We start from the raw sequence: 16,942 nt of genomic DNA, 5'->3' as shown, positions 1-16,942 counted from the left end.
GTCAGTTTTCAGCTTAGCATAGCAACAGCCATTCTATAGGTTCCTTGGAATTCAGTCCTGGGGTCACCTGGGGGGTAAACTTGTTTTTTTTTCCACTTTACGTTCTCAGAAAAGAAACCCATAAATTACATCCCGTCCTTATTGTTCCCGTTTTTACCCTCATTGTTCCCGTTTTTACCCTCATTGTTCCCGTTTTTACCCTATTTCCTCAGGCTTGTCTTTCCCAGGATTATCTATATGGAACATCTGGCGGTGGCATTGTATAGCGTTTGGAGTGTTACATGCAGTCGGGGAGTGCTACGTGTGGCTGGGGAGTGCTTGTGGGGAGTGCTTTGTGAGGCTGGGGAGTGCTTATGCATGGGGACTTTCTAGAGGGCGCGGGGGTTAGAATTCTTAAAGTTGGGTCTGGGGCCCTGCAGTCTCTCAGTATGAATTAATAAAATATGGGCATATATTCGACCATCCCTTAAAAGTGACAAATCAGCTGCAATTGGAGCTGTGATTGGAATCTTTTGAACAGTATGAATACTAGAAACATTTATAACCTTTATGAATTGGAATCTGTTGATTTTAATGAAGTTTGTTTATGATAAAGTTGCTTCTGGTAAATCTTGGTGATTTCTCACCAGCATGATTCATAAAGTCCTCCAGCATATGCTATTTTCTCACATAATGTGAGACAGCTCAACTAACTTGTCACCACTTTTAATTTATGCTTTTGATAAAACAGCTTTTAAAAATCAGATATAGCTGGGTATTTTTTTCCAAATATAGTCTAAATTTTTTACTTCATAAAAAAGTGCTTAACACCTATAACAGGTAAAATAACTTATAGCATCAAAAAGGAATATGAAAAATAATCTGAAAATGATTCTGAAATATCCTCATTTTTTCCAGTGCTTTCCAGGGAATCATTTCTTTTGGACTGAAAGCATAAACACACTTCCTCAGCAGCTAAAATCCTTTCAAAGAACCTGACAGATGTCACTGTGTTTCTGAATCTAACATAAAAGAAAAACTAAGTTAATAATGGCAACTCGCGAGACTTTTACAACACAGTTAACCTAAAGCAGGAAAAAAAAAATATATATATATATATATATATATATTCATTTTTTTTACTCAAAAGATTTTCTTGCACTAATTTTGTTTTTTTTAAAAATGTCCAGCCTTCCTTGACTCCTTCCTCCACCAAAAGAAAAGGTTTGTGAATACTACTTTAAAAGAATGTTTTGTTTTATCTCCTAAAATTTGTTTTTAAAACTACATTTTATGAAATTAACAAGATGTTGGAAAATTCTAAAAAATCTTGGATAGACTTCTCAATGCAGTTCACTGTTTTTTACTTAATATACATTTCTAAAATAATAACAAATAGAATATTTTTCCATCCTCTCAGATAAATAACTGCTCAAAGTATAATCTGCAGGAATTTGAACTTAGGCGCTGTTCGACAACCAGGCGGGTCCGCTCTGCAGCACGAACCCTTCTCCAGCCGCAGCTGCCGCCCGGGCCGAGGAGCAGCCGCCGCCACCAGTGGCCGAGGGAGCGGAGCAGAGGTTGAACCAGCACCTATCGGTGAATCGGGGCCCTCACCATGAGTTTCTCGCCTGTGCCTGTTAATGTTAAAAAGCTGAAGGTGTCGGAGCTGAAAGAGGAGCTCAAGAAGCGGCGCCTTTCCGACAAGGGCCTCAAGGCCGAGCTCATGGATCGACTCCAGGCCGCGCTGGACGACGAGGAGGCCGGCGGCCGCCCCGCCATGGAGCCCGGGAACGGCAGCCTAGACCTGGGCGGGGATTCCGCCGGGCTCTCAGGAGCAGGCCTCGAGCAGGAGGCCACGGCCGGCGGCGACGAGGAGGAGGAAGAGGAAGAAGAAGGGATTGCCGCGCTGGACCACGACCAGATGGAGCTAGGGGAGGAGAACGGGGCCGCGGGGGCGGCCGACTCAGGCCCGTTGGAGGAGGAGGAGGCCGCCTCGGAAGAGAAGAACGGCGACGATCAAGGTTTCCAGGAAGGGGAGGACGAGCTCGGAGACGAGGAGGAGGGCGCGGGCGACGAGAACGGGCACGGGGAGCAGCAGCCTCAACCGCCGGCGACGCCGCAGCAACAGCCCCCACAGCAGCGCGGGGCCGCCAAGGAGGCCGCAGGGAAGAGCAGCGGCCCCACCTCGCTGTTCGCGGTGACGGTGGCGCCACCCGGGGCGAGGCAGGGCCAGCAGCAGGCGGGAGGAGATGGCAAAACAGAACAGAAAGGCGGAGATAAAAAGAGGTGTTAAAAGACCCGAGAAGATCATGGCCGAGGATATTTTGAGTACGTCGAAGAAAACCAGTACAGCAGAGCCAAGTCTCCTCAGCCACCTGTTGAAGAAGAAGATGAGCACTTCGATGACACAGTGGTTTGTCTTGATACTTATAATCGTGATCTACATTTTAAAATATCAAGAGATCGCCACAGTGCTTCTTCTCTTACTATGGAGAGTTTTGCTTTTCTTTGGGCTGGAGGAAGGGCAGCTTATGGTGTGTCAAAAGGCAAAGTCTGCTTTGAGATGAAGGTTACAGAGAAGATTCCTGTAAGGCATTTATATACAAAAGATATTGACATTCATGAAGTTCGAATTGGCTGGTCACTGACTACAAGTGGAATGTTGCTTGGTGAAGAAGAATTTTCGTATGGGTATTCTCTGAAAGGAATTAAAACATGCAACTGTGAGACAGAAGATTATGGAGAGAAGTTTGATGAAAATGATGTTATTACATGTTTTGCTAACTTTGAAAACGATGAAGTAGAGCTCTCCTATGCCAAGACTGGACAAGATCTTGGTGTTGCCTTCAAAATTAGTAAGGAAGTTCTTGCTGGACGACCACTCTTTCCGCATGTTCTCTGCCATAACTGTGCAGTTGAATTTAATTTTGGTCAGAAGGAAAAGCCATATTTTCCAATACCTGAAGACTATACTTTTATCCAGAATGTCCCCCTAGAGGATGGAATTAGAGGACCAAAGGAGCCTGAAGAGAAGAAAGATTGTGAAGTTGTTATGATGATTGGCTTGCCAGGAGCTGGAAAAACTACCTGGGTTACTAAACATGCAGCTGAAAATCCTGGTAAATACAACATTCTTGGAACAAATACCATTATGGATAAAATGATGGTGGCAGGTTTTAAAAAACAAATGGCAGATACTGGAAAACTGAACACACTGTTGCAGAGAGCCCCACAGTGTCTTGGAAAGCTTATCGAGATTACTGCCCGCAAGAAACGAAATTTCATTCTGGATCAGACAAATGTATCTGCTGCTGCCCAGAGGAGAAAAATGTGCCTGTTTGCAGGTTTCCAACGAAAAGCTGTTGTAGTTTGTCCAAAAGATGAAGACTACAAGCAGAGAACACAGAAGAAAGCAGAAGTAGAGGGAAAAGATCTACCAGAACATGCAGTCCTTAAAATGAAAGGTAACTTTACTCTACCAGAGGTGGCTGAGTGCTTTGATGAAATCACCTATGTTGAACTTCAGAAAGAAGAAGCTCTAAAACTTCTGGAGTAGTATAAGGAAGAAAGCAAAAAGGCACTTCCACCAGAAAAGAAACAAAACACTGGCTCAAAGAAGAGCAATAAAAACAAGAGTGGCAAGAACCAGTTTAACAGAGGTGGTGGCCATAGAGGACATGGAGGATTCAATATGCGTGGTGGAAACTTCAGAGGGGGAGCTCCTGGGAATCGTGGTGGATATAATAGGCGGGGCAATATGCCACAGAGAGGTGGTGGTGGCGGTGGAAGTGGTGGAATCCATACCCTCGTGGCCCTGTTTTTCCTGGCTGAGGTGGCTACTCAAACAGAGGGAACTACAACAGAGGTGGAATGCCCAACAGAGGGAACTATAACCAGAACTTCAGAGCATGAGGAAACAATCCTGGCTATAAAAACCAATCTCAGGGCTACAACCAGTGGCAGCAGGGTCAATTCTGGGGTCAGAAGCCATGGAGTCAGCATTATCACCAAGGATATTATTGAGTACCCAAATAAAACGAACTGATACATATTTCTCCAAAACCTTCACAAGAAGTCGACCTTTTTCTTTAGTAGGCTAACTTTTTAAACATTCCACAAGAGGAAGTGCCTGCGGGTTCCTTTTTTAGAAGCTTTGTGGGTTGATTTCTTTTTCTTTTCTTTTTTGTACATTTTTAATTGCAGTTTTAAAGTGAATCGTAAGAGAACCTCAGCATTGTGCACAATAAGAGAATGTTTCAGTATTTCAGAGTTCTACATTTTATCTGTAAAATGTGACTTTTTTATCACAACCAAAGTAAAATGTTGCTTTGTACCTGGTGTCTTTTATTAAGAATTTACTCCCCTATTTCTCACAGAGAATAACAGTCGGGAGTCATTGTCACAATATAATAGAAATGTTAGCAACCAGATTCATGTAAGGACTAAGTGGTCCTCATGAATTGCATTAAGACTCTGTACTGCTCAATATTATACTCCATCCTCTCTCTAGTTTGCTGGGTAGTAGTGGAGGGGATAAGCTAAATAGTAATTTCCAACAAAGACTGGGAAGACTTTTTCAGTTTAAATGACAATGGAATTGGCATAATTGGGAATGAAGCTAAAACTTGGAACCAACATGGAGAAGATGGAGTGTATGTAGAAGGGCTGTTAAAAATGTAAAACTTGGTTGCATTATTTGTGGAGGCGCAAACTTGTGAAGGTTAAATACCATAATTTTTCCATTTGTTCTGCATTTTGATTCTGAAAAGAAAGCTGGCTTTGCCCATTTCTTATTAAAAAACTTGTTGTAAATCCAGTTGTCTAATGGGATCTATATGAAGTTAGCTATGTCTGTATGCCCTTCTCCCACAAAATACTGTTTAAGTAGTGTGCTTGTAGTAGTTAACTCCACCATCTTTGTAAGCTAATAAAATTGTGAGTCACCCATTTATATCTTAATTTTTAATCATGTCAGTTCTTGAATGGGTATCTCCTTAGCCTGCTGATTTCTTTTTCTTTCTAAAGAAAGTGGGTGGAGAAATTAATTTAGACGTTTGTTTGCAATAAAAAGAATTCATTTTACTCTTGTTTTGGGATTCTTGCCATCAAGGTTCAAAATCCCTTTGTACAACTCCCAAGAGGAAAAATTTTAAGTGTGTGCTTTCTGGACAGCTTTATTCTTTACTCTGTACTTGGAACATTTAGGTTTTAAAAACTTAAATGTGTACTGATTGATAATATGAAGTAAAGTTTGATTTCTTCCCTTCCCCTCCCCCCCCCAGACTGCTTTTAACATTTAATGAGGGGAAAAGGTACTGGCTGGGAGAAGTTAACGCTCACTGTATCATCTTTATGAAATGCTAACGGCTGTCCTCAACTGATAATTTTATATACATATTTATGATACATGAAACTCCAGGAACAGATGCTTTTAGAAGCCATCATGTAAGCCAGTTGTTGATTTCACTACTACACAACACTGCTAACTTAACTGTAGCTATGTGATAACATTAGATACCCTAATTGTAATTTTATTGGGTTTGCACAGAACATTTAATCTTCTAAAGGACCCTCACTGTGAACTGAGGAAGCAGAAGTCAAACTGTAGAACTAAAATTTGACTTCAGTGTAGTTTTATTTTTGTGTTTTAGGCTGTTTCTGGTAAGTTCAGGTTTGCTATATTTGAGTGTTTAGGATTTTGTTTTAGCTACTGTAAAATCAGATTTTTAAACTTCATTTCATACTCCTAGGAATTTTTTTGATACAAGTTAGTTTTTAGATGGTGATGTAGGTTCACTTGAAATTTTGGGGATGAAGATTTGATCACAATAGAGATATTTTAACAATATGAAGTAGGTTTTTGTATGTTTAGCAATTACTGCTAGCAATCACTGGCACGAGTTAACTTTTCAATATACATTGTGAAGGAAGATTGCATATACTTAATCAATGAGGAAGGTTCCAACTTTAATGCTCATCAGTTTAGGTGTCCTACAGTTTATTTGTGCCTTTCAAAAAGTCTTGAGTATACCTTGTAGTTAAATTGCATAAATTAATAACCGCAGCAGGAAAAAATGGTCAGATAATACTAGGCAGGCCACCATAGCTCCCAGATTAGCAAGGAGTGGGAACAGATGGGAGAAAAAAATGCTGTCTGGATATGTGTTAAACTTCTAAGAAGCAGTTTCATGATTAGGGTTGTTTATACTTGTATGAAAAATAATCTTAGTAGTTAAATTTAGAAAAGGGGATGTACCAACTAGGCAAGCAAAGGGGAGGAAAATAGGTAAGTTAATTTCAAGAAATGTCAAGTTTTTGCAGATATAAGACTTTGTCCTTCACCCCTCCTAGTTCCTGCCCTCAATCCATGGCAATACAAAAAATAAAAAACAACACTTAGTTCTGAACAAATCCTGACTTGGGGGAAAGCTTGACCTTGCTTTTGGTTCAAGGAGTGCTTTTATGTAGCAAGTTTTGCAGCTCTTAGAATGTAATGTGTTGAGCCAAAAATGTGGGGGGTGGGGAAACAGCTCAGTGGAATAGAGCACTTGTCTTACATGTGCAGGGTCCTAGGTTCCATCCCAGAACCCTTAAAAAAATGTTGATATAAATATAGACATTTATAGGGAAAAAGAAAAACCAATAATGCAAGATAGAAAATAACTGTCAGCATAGATTTCCTTGGTAGGTTATATAATTGTGTCTAGCCTTTGAAGGGCTCTGGCTCTGACCTTTACAAGGGCAGTGACCAACTTACACCCTTAGTGGCCTTGTGTCCAGACAGCAAAATAAAATCCTATAATGGAAGATTTCAACGGCAAATGACAAGGGAGCAGTCTTAAAAAATTTGAAAGCATTTTTTTTTAAAGAAACGTAGCTAGTAGTATTTTGAGAATTTTTTTCATCTGGGTATTTTATATTCATGGATACACTTTAAAAATTTGTTCAGTTAGGTGAAATGGATAACATTGTCTGTAAATTGTAGAACTGAGAAATTTTTTTGGTCAAAACTAAAATGAGCTTTAAACAACTTTTCCATAATTTCCTTCCCATATATAACTAAAATCTTGTTTTCTAAAAAGAGAGAATGAAACTTATACCCAAGAATAATTCAATTAGTCACTTCCTAGTCTCCTATCAGATGTTTCCTCTTGGAAGATAATGCAATATTGTTTCTGGAGTTTTTTTTTCCTCTAAAGTTTTTGAGATGGTTTGAGTCTAAAAAGTCCATAATTCTGCAACTGAGATTGATTGAGGTAGATCTTGAAAAACTTTTTTAATGTTTTTAGTAATAAAAGCAAGGATATATATATATATTAAGGGTTAGCAATACATTATAATACCTATGCACTGGAACTCACCTAAGCATAAATTATAAAGGAACCATTAGTAATTTCTATTGGCAATAAAAACTAATTAAATTATGAATTGCCTAAGTTTACCTAAAATGTTCAGTAGAACTACAGTACTCTTCATATGAGGATGACTTTTAGCTTGGATTGGGGAGAGGCATAGTTGTCATTCCTCCCAAGTTTTTATATTTAAAAAAATAGATTTAGCCAGGCTACTGCTTTTTTTAACTTTTTAATACTCAGGTTTTTTTGCTTAATACTAACACTATTAACAGGTACCTTTGTAAGAGAAGCATAAAACACTATGCATCAAACTAGTGCTGGAGTCACCTTTGTTTTAACCTTGGTATTAAAAGTAAGCCCTTTGAGAAATTAGAAGTGAACTGTAGTACTTTCTGAAGTAATATTCATCCCTTAATATTGGGTAGACAAACATTAAACTAGAGGTCACCAGCTATCCTTTTGCTAAGTATATACTAGTTTATTTGGTGTTAACACATCAGTCTGAGATTGTGCAAAACAGGACCATGGGAAATAAGAACTTAGGTGGGAAATAACAGAAAGTTTGGCACTTAACATTAAGAACATTTTCACATCTTTGCTCTTTGGCTAAAAATATAAGGTGATTTAAGTTTGACTCATTTCTCTAGGAACTTATTTATTTAGGTCTATATAGGTTGGAGATTGAAAGGATTATATTAATAAAGCTAACCTTGAATTAATCATAAAACCCTTTTGTATCTTATGGGGTTCCCATTGTTGATAAAATAAAATAAAATAAAATAAAATAGCACTGAAGTGATAGGTTAGGGCATCAGTAATCCTTGCTTGGTTAGGTGAGCTTTTAGCATAACTTAGTTGTTAGAGCAAGGAACTTAAGGCATTACTTTATAATAGCCTAATTTCCTTTAGAATATAAACCTAAGGTTTCTTTTTCATGCCAGGATTCAGCATACATTTGAGGTATGGGGTTTTGGCTTTTTAACATCTTAATCTGTGGGTACAAGAAAATATACTGTAGTTGAAAGAGATGAGGTAATGACAGATGAGGCTAGCCTCTGGAAAAATGTTTTATAAAGGCTTAGTTCCTGTGTTGCACTGTTAAAATCACCATGCTTGGTGATGGCATAATCACGAGCATGTTCTGCTCGATAATATGCAGTACTGAAAGTTACTCAGGGATTGCAGGCTAAAAAGCTAAAAGTATCTGATATGCACTGAGTTACTTTTTTTTTCTTGACAGTCCTATTTCATTGTACTATGGGAAATAGAATCAGTTTTGCCTAATAAAATGTATGTGGCAAGCACTTGAAGCATTGCTACAAATGGATATTAGCCAAAAAATTTAAATGAAACGACCACTAACAAAGATGGCTAGAATATACAAAACTGTGATGTAAATAGTGTTAAAGCCTACAGAGAAGACGAAATGAATACTTAATGATCAGAAGTTATTTGGCAGTTTCTAAAGGTACCTAGTTAAGAGACAGTCATGGACAAGTACAATAATAAAAGGTTCCAACGTACTTTATTTTTTATTTTGGAAAAGTATAATAAAGAAAAAAATGCTGATTTAAATTTCATCTCCTTTTCCTTAGTCTGTCCATGTGAATGTGCTGTGTGGAAGAGTAAAAGGGCCCAACTAAATGTGTTCACAGAAGTGAAAAGATGCAACATCAAACTTATTAATATTGACATACAACTACAGTATAAAAGTCTTGATTGAAAGATTCATTTTCTGACCAATATGTTAATTCCAAATGTTTCAAATTCATCAAAAATACTGTAGAAGACAATTCCATATACAACCCATCACCACCATCAATCATCAGATTTTAAGCTATTACACAAAAGAAATCAGGTTTTAGATAAGTAGAATTTTTTAAAAATCTCATGTTAAACATTAAAGTTTTCTGATGCAATGTCTTAGCTATACCTTTATGCTTTCACATCAGTAATTACTTAAGCTTTAATCACTTTAAGTGAACATAAAATAAACTAACAAAAAACAAAACAAAGGTAAAATGTGGGCATGCCAATTTCTTTAATGTCAGAAGCATGAGGAATTTCTAATCTTATAGGTTTGGGGACATTGCTATTTAGGGGTTTCCCCATTTTGTCACAAGATAGGTTCATGAATTAAATCCCACATTGATATGATACCTAACTCAGTGCCTATCACATAATAACCCAATAGGAGGTAATTTTGGTGAAATCAAAGCAGCAGAGAGAGGTTCTTTCTTCCTCCATGCCTATGCTTACTTTTCTAATGAAAATTTAAAAGAAATTCTTACTTTATAAAACTAAGATATGAAACATAAAAAATAAATAAAATATTAAAATTGCAAACAATATTCTTAAATAGTTCCACTTGCTGTTTGCATGATAGAGCCTGTGTGTGCCTGGCAGGGTGCCCAGCATAACAGATATACAACAACTTTATGATCAATGGATGTAGGGTGTGTGTGGCTTGTTCAATAAGTGACTGCTGAACTGAACTGAGCAAGGGAAACACTTAGCTCAGACAAGAAAAGGAAATGTCAGTAATTAGTTTTCTAAGTCAAAATAGTATTGTTAATGCTAGAAAGTAAAAAATGCATTTCATTGGTTTTTCAGCAGCTAGACCAGTGAATAATACACAATAAAATATTATCCCCTAAAACTAGTCATTTATACAGACTGGAAATTGAAAAAGATGAAAGTGTACTGTTTGGATTATTAGGTTTCATTGAATTATGGCTGCAACCTGTGGTGATTAAAGACTAAACCACAAAATCCAATTTTGACAATAACTGCTCCATTAGATGTGAACAAGAAAATAAAAGAGCAAATTCCACCAAGAAACTCACTGCCCATCACTAATACCCAGTATCACAAATGGTATGGCAAGCTGTCAAGAGTAAAGTATGCAAATGAGATGCCCCAGCGTCTAATATTAATGACTCTTTAACTTTCAATATGTAGGAAAATATATACATTTGATTAAAGCCTATGAATCCTGTTCCAAATACAGCATTATAATTTAGGTTTAAGAAAGTGTCTGATATGTCTATCTCCCCCACTACCTTGCCTCTTCCTTTCTGCAGACTGGGAGGGTAGAAACATCAAAGGTATTAACATAATGAACATTATAAAGAAGAAAACAACAGGGAAAAAGTCTATTTGCAATATGGTTTACCATGCATAGCTTGGGGAGGAGGGCAGAATCTCCTGCAGCCCTGTGGGTTAACAGACGCAGATAATTAACTTCTATCTCTGTTGTGTTCTGGGGGACAGTTGAAAGGGCTGGAGACTTTTACTAAAAAGAAAAATGTTGTTTTATAAAGTAATCTTGGTGTTTTGCTAACATTGGATTTGAATTTTGAAATATAGAAACAATGTATAAGATCTTTGGGCTACTTGGGAATGCAAGAACACAAAAGCCTCAAAGAGCTTTAATCTTAAAGGAAGTCTGTTCAGGAGCCACAGAGAAAAGTCAGATGACTAGGGAACTAGACATTAACAGTTTTAATAAAAAAGTAAACTAAAAAAACAGCAGGTACAAATAAGATTTTGTATTAATCATTACAAGTCAAGATTCAAGTAGACACCCCATCATTTATAATCCAAAATTTAGAATTAATTGTGCTTTCTTTATTGCTTTCATAATCTCAATATTCTACTCAAAAACCTTCTCTACTTATTTGTGTAGATGTATTTTGTAGGCTCCACTTTCAAGGACCCCTTAACTGTAGCTCCTGCCTTTGTAATCAACCCTATTTTCCATTACAGGCTGTCCCAGATTCGTGTACAAATGAATAACAATACTTACCAAGAACTGCTGTAAACCTATGAAAAAAAAACTACACAACTTGCAACTCTGTGGAGAAAAATACACAAGAACAACTTGGGGAAGGGAGGTGAAGAAGAAAGGGAACTATGAAAATCTTTTAGCCAAGGTTTCCCTTATGAAAATATCTTATGCAGTGGAACTCTCTTTTTTCTTCAACCCTTATCCCACCCCATTATTGATCTGTACTACTGTCAAAAATTCCAGCAATTACAAGTTCATTTGAGCTGAGCTAAGGAGTAGGCTGTTAAAATTATAGGAAATACAGCTGCCAGAATGAGGTAGCTATCAGTCATTGTCACATTGTCCTGAATGAATTCAATCAAGTCTCTTTAAATAGCAAAGAGCTGTTACCCTGAGGGAGTGGGGAAGGCTGGAGATGAGACCCAGCACCCTCAACTCTACTGCTTTTTTCAAGGTAGTTAGCAGCACAGAGGTCTTGGGATATGACAGAGAAACTGAGCTGTAGAACCAAGAAACTGACATGTAAAAAGTGGTGTAGAGAGGGCCATAGGCTAAAGACAAAGCTTGACTTCCTCTATCACTTTATCTTCTTGTTCCAAATCCACCACAACTTTTCTGACCCTCTGCTTCTAGAGGCCCCAGAGCTCAGGCCAGTGCTGTCCTAGGCCACTTCGACTACTTTAGTAGGTTAATTACAGTATCTTAGGCTGGCTCAGAAATCTCATTATCATGTATGTAATCTCTAAAGTCCTAATAATTTATAAACATATCCTTAGAACACACACTGTTTATGGGAACTACTTGTCATTTTCAACATATAACTCCTACCCAAACACCCTAGTTAGACTGGTGTCTTCTGTTTTGTAAATGTTACATGTTTTTTATGTCACCATCCATTGAATTCATAAAATATCTCCCTTGCACAGGTTGTGGTTGCCCTTCTTTTCACACAGTTTTAATTTTTCTTCAATTCCAAATCAAGCTCTACCTTTTTGAGGCCTAATTAGATTACCCCAACACTCACCAAATACTCCTTTTTCCCTGAACTCTTACAGCACTTACCACACAATGTTCATAGTTATTTATTCTTCAGTGTGTTCACCTTAACTTTCTGAGTATAGACTGTGAGCCAGCAGTCCACAGGCAGAAATCATCCATTCATCTACTTAAGCATTCAATAAGTATATACTTTGTAACAGCAGCTTTCAAGGTTTCATAGCCTAAGGATCATCAAGTAGTCACAGGACCATGAGATGTGCTATAATTGGGGTATTCTCAAGGTGACATAAATGCCGGTGGATGGCTCTAACTGGGCTAGGGTAGTACAGGATTGGGGAAAGTTTCAAAAGATGTCACCTGAGTTGAATATATGAGACTAAGCAAAAGTGTATCAAGAAGTTGTTAGCCCTCTGAATTTGGATGGGATGAAGCAAGTAGTTAGGGTAAAATTGCAACTGTGACTACATAAGGTCTTAAACTAAGGCAGTGGGATTGGGGGACATTCAAAAATATTTTTAGGAGGTAGACTGTACAGGACTAATAGACCAAAAATAATGATAATGGCTATCATTTATTCATCACTTACTAAGTTCAAATCAATGTTAAAAGCACTTTGTCAAGGCTGGGGTGTAGCTCAGTGGCGAAGCATTTACCTGTTATACACCAGGCCTTGGATCTGGTTCCCAGCACCATAATAAAAAAATGCTTTATCCACTTAATCATTTGACTTAATCCTTACTGCAAATTTGTAATGTAGATAATAATAGTATTCTCATTTTACAAGTTGGAAAACTAAGATAGTAAAAGCAAGTGATGTTACTAACTTTACATGACATATAACTAATGGAACTGAAATCTGAACCAAGGCAATTGAGCTTCAGAGCCCACATTCTTAAGTGCTTTAGCATACTATCATCAAGGACAGGGAACCCAGATAACTGTCAGAAAGTACAGTCAGAAAGTAATACAGTGCATAGAACTTAAATACACTGCTTGTGTATTTAAATACATTGCAGCTCCTCATCTCTAACTTTGAAGGCAAATTGTTCTCTAAAATAGTGTCCCATCAATACCCCTTCTACCAACCAACAATGCCTAAAGTTGCTATCTTTGGCTTTAGTTCATTTCTCTCTCTCTCTCTCTCTCTCTCTCTCTCTCTCTCTCTCTCTCTCTCTCTCTCCCTCTCTCTCTCTCTCTCGCCATTCATTTTATTTAATGATACTGGTAACCAAACAGGTTCCTGATCTTGATCTCAGTCTGTCTGAGCACTTGGCACATTTAGCCTCTGCCTAAAATTATCTATGAATATGGTTTATCATCTTTATTAGATGAAATTCCTGATGGCAAGAAACAAATTTTGTTCAACTTTGATATGAACAACAATTAGTACTCAATATTTTCTCATTAAAAATTAATTGGCTTGAACATAAAATACAGTATTTTTTGAAGTTTCTACTGTTTTCACTCATCTCTTAATTGTCTTCATTTGTCATCTGTAGTACTTTTATTATTTCTTTCTTTTATATTAATCCTTTTAAACTTAAAATTTATCTTAAAAGGAAAATTTATATTCCTAAAAGTAGAAAATTAATATAATTTACCATAAAAAGAAAACCATGAAATATGTAATTCCTAAATCAAGTAATGCTTATACATACCCTAACATCATTCTGTTTATTAAACATACCACACTACAGGATAGATAGATCTTTGCATTTATTAATTGAGGTAAAATTCTCATGACATAAAATTTATGGTTTTAAAATGAATAATTCAAATTCAGGGCATCTAGTGCATTCAGAATGTTATGGAATCATGCCTTCTATCTTTTTTTTTTTTTTTGCTTTTAGCAATAACATTCTATTACAAAAGCACTTTACAACTCCATCTCATCTTTGAGTATAAGTTACACGTATGTGGGCTAATGATCACCTGAAATCATTTCTCTATTCAGATCCATAATCCAAGTTCTCTCTGAATATTACAAGGTGACAATAAATGAGAAGTGAAGGAGGAAGAGGAATAGAGGGGAGTAAGGTATTGAGTTAAGGGTTTTGTAGCAATGAGGAGACAAGGAAGTATGAAGTTATTTTGTTGTCTTTTCTTCTTTGTACTGTGTTAAGTAATGCTTACAACATAAATTCAGCAGGCTTTTCATGAGCTTTAGCTCAGAAATTTTCTCCCTGCAAACAATGTATTTACATATATGTTTATTAACTTACACAGCAATCTCACAGTAACTAGTAAAGATTAAAAGGGTGCACTCCTAGTATATTTGTTTGCAGTGTTTTAAGAAAAATGCATATTGCCATGGTGATGAAGCTCTAAATGACTCACCAAAATATCTAAAAAATCAAATCTAAAAAAAGTCAAAGAAATAAATATCACCAAAGAAAAAAAGATTAATTGTAGCTTAAATATAAAACTAAATCACTAGTTAATTAACCAAACAATACAGATCTAATAAAAAGCAAAACCAGCTTCAAAGATGCAACATTTTTAAAAAACGCTAAAAAATAAAGCATAAATCTGCATAATATTGACTTTTATTTCCATTCTCTCCTTTCCCTTTTCAATGTTCTTATCTACCTTTAGGAGCTTACAAAAAATTATTTCCATTTTAATTTTGACTTAAAATGTTCATAGTAGGGTATTTGTTATTCTGTGAGGGTTTTGTGGGTAAGCTTTAGGTATCATTATCTTTATTTGTCATAGTTTTGATCAAGTCATCAAATTTAAATACTTCCACTGTTTCTTAAAGGAATTTGATTTTCACAATGCCTTGCCTGCATAGCATTTTTTTAAAAGAAAGAAAATACAAGCAAAATCTGTTGCTTAAAAGGGTGGTGGTATAGTTTTTTGTTTTAAAACAAACAATAGCTATATCAACAATTTTAAAAACTTGGGAGAAAGAGTTAATTGGAACTGATTTTATGATGAATAATTAAACATTAAAAACCTGTTCTGAAGCACTAGGTTATTTTTTTTCTCCCAGAGTCTAATAAAGTACATGTGAAAAAGTCAATTGTCTTGGTCAGAAATAAATTTTATGCTCATCTACTTATAAGTACTCAGTATGTTCATTAGGATTAATTTTGAGGATATACCAGAACCCTTTCCTCATTTAAGCATTGTCCATCATGTTTTGACCTCAAAAAGTAATTTATATCAGTGCTCAAGAATAATTCTGGACATCTTAGCCTAAAGCAAGTGGCTATCTATAAAACTGAAGGATAATTCCAATGGGTTTGCTGCATTGCCACCTCCTGTTTGTTTTGTGAGAGGATGAGAATAGGGAATGCAGATAAGAGAAAGGTAAGAAAAGCAGGGAAAGATCAAGTAGGTAGGGTAAATGCTGCTGAGACCATATTGCTCCTTAACCAAGCCATGCTCATATTGTTGAGATTTCCATCATTTTAAAGTACATTATCATAACATTAAAAAAAGAAAAATGTTAAGAAAATGTATCTGATATTTAAGGTTATCACTAGAATATGCTGGAATCTTTTGGTTCTTTGTAAAATATAAACAATGAAGACACTGACTTTTTTGTGCATGTAAAGCTAATGGATCATGTCCACGATATAGGCAGCAATGATAAATTGCAATGCGTTATTACAAAAGGGAATATTACAAAAGCCAATATTCACACTGCAATCAATGAGAGTAAAGAAGCCAAAGCAGTGAGCTTCTGGAGAAGGGTTGAAGATGCCATGAGGGATTAGCAGGAACAGCTTCCTTCCCTGACTGGATGCTCCTGATGCTTTTCCAGTTTAATGTCAATCATATCTTCTCTACTTCTGTCCTGTGTGCTTTCCATCCCAGGCAAAGCCGCTGCTACACGTCAGAAGAGCTGCTTTACATTGTATCCTGCTTTTGCTCTGGTTTCAATGAACATAACATTCAGCTCTTTGGCTTTCCTCTCTCCTTCCTCAATTGAAACTTGCCTCTTGTCAGCAAGATCTGTTTTATTTCCTACTAGCATGGTGATAACATCACTTCCTCTTTCTGTTCTGACATCATCAATCCATTTTGTATTTGCTGGAATGAGTTAACTTTTGTCATGTCATAAACAACAACTGCCAGAGTGGAGTCACGAATGTAGCTAGGAATCAAGCTCCTGAACCGCTCTTGACCTGCTGTGTCCCATAACTGCAATCATACTGTTGGATCCTCCAAGTACATGATTTTTGATAAAAAGTCAATGCCAATTGTTGCCTGATAAGTGTTGTCAAAACTGTCATTCATGAATCTGGTGATCAGGGACGCTTTTCCAACGCTCTTCTCTCCTAGGAACACCAGCTTGAATTTCTTTAGCAGATTCCCAAAGTCTCCACCCATGGACACGATGGAGCCTGAGGAGCTGCCACCTCCTCAGCCCAAAGACCTCCCAGATCCACGCTGCTCCAACCAGCTGATGAAGAAGGCGAGCAGAAGGGCGGGCCCCTGTAGGGCCAGGCAAAGGAGCAAGGCTGGAGGGCAGCAGGACTCTCCACAGCACACAGCCATCGCCACTGACACCGACTTTCCGCAAAGTAGCCTAGCACCCAGTGAGGCCAGCCTCAGTGATGGGAAGGAGGGCGGTGTCTGAGGCTGCCAGGGGTGTACAAGGGGCTCCCAAGGCTAGTGCCTTCTCTTCCCCTCAGAACCCAGCCCGGAGACTAGGGTGGGAGAGGCTGAGGGTGGCGGGGCTAGAACCACAGATGCATCTGGAACCTTTCACACGCAGCGCCCCGACTCCCACAGCTGCAGCTGCAGCAGCCCAACCTGCCCATGCCTTCTATCTTGTTACAAAAAATTTTCACCACCCCAAGAG

The 16,942-nt window shown here is 37.5% G+C and overlaps 2 pseudogenes; one reads left to right on the top strand and one right to left on the bottom strand.

The window, feature by feature from the left end:
• Positions 1-1,582: 1,582 nt before the first annotated feature.
• Positions 1,583-5,064, top strand: LOC144369899 (heterogeneous nuclear ribonucleoprotein U pseudogene; annotated as a pseudogene).
• Positions 5,065-15,805: 10,741 nt separating this feature from the next.
• On the bottom strand, positions 15,806-16,467 carry LOC101966887 (ras-related protein Rab-6A pseudogene; annotated as a pseudogene).
• Between the last annotated feature and the right edge of the window lie 475 nt (positions 16,468-16,942).

Source organism: Ictidomys tridecemlineatus, chromosome 13, assembly GCF_052094955.1.
Source record: "Ictidomys tridecemlineatus isolate mIctTri1 chromosome 13, mIctTri1.hap1, whole genome shotgun sequence".
Classification (NCBI taxonomy): domain Eukaryota; kingdom Metazoa; phylum Chordata; class Mammalia; order Rodentia; family Sciuridae; genus Ictidomys; species Ictidomys tridecemlineatus.
The sequence above is the reverse complement of the archived record's forward strand: the minus strand, read 5'-3'. Positions and strand labels throughout refer to the sequence as shown.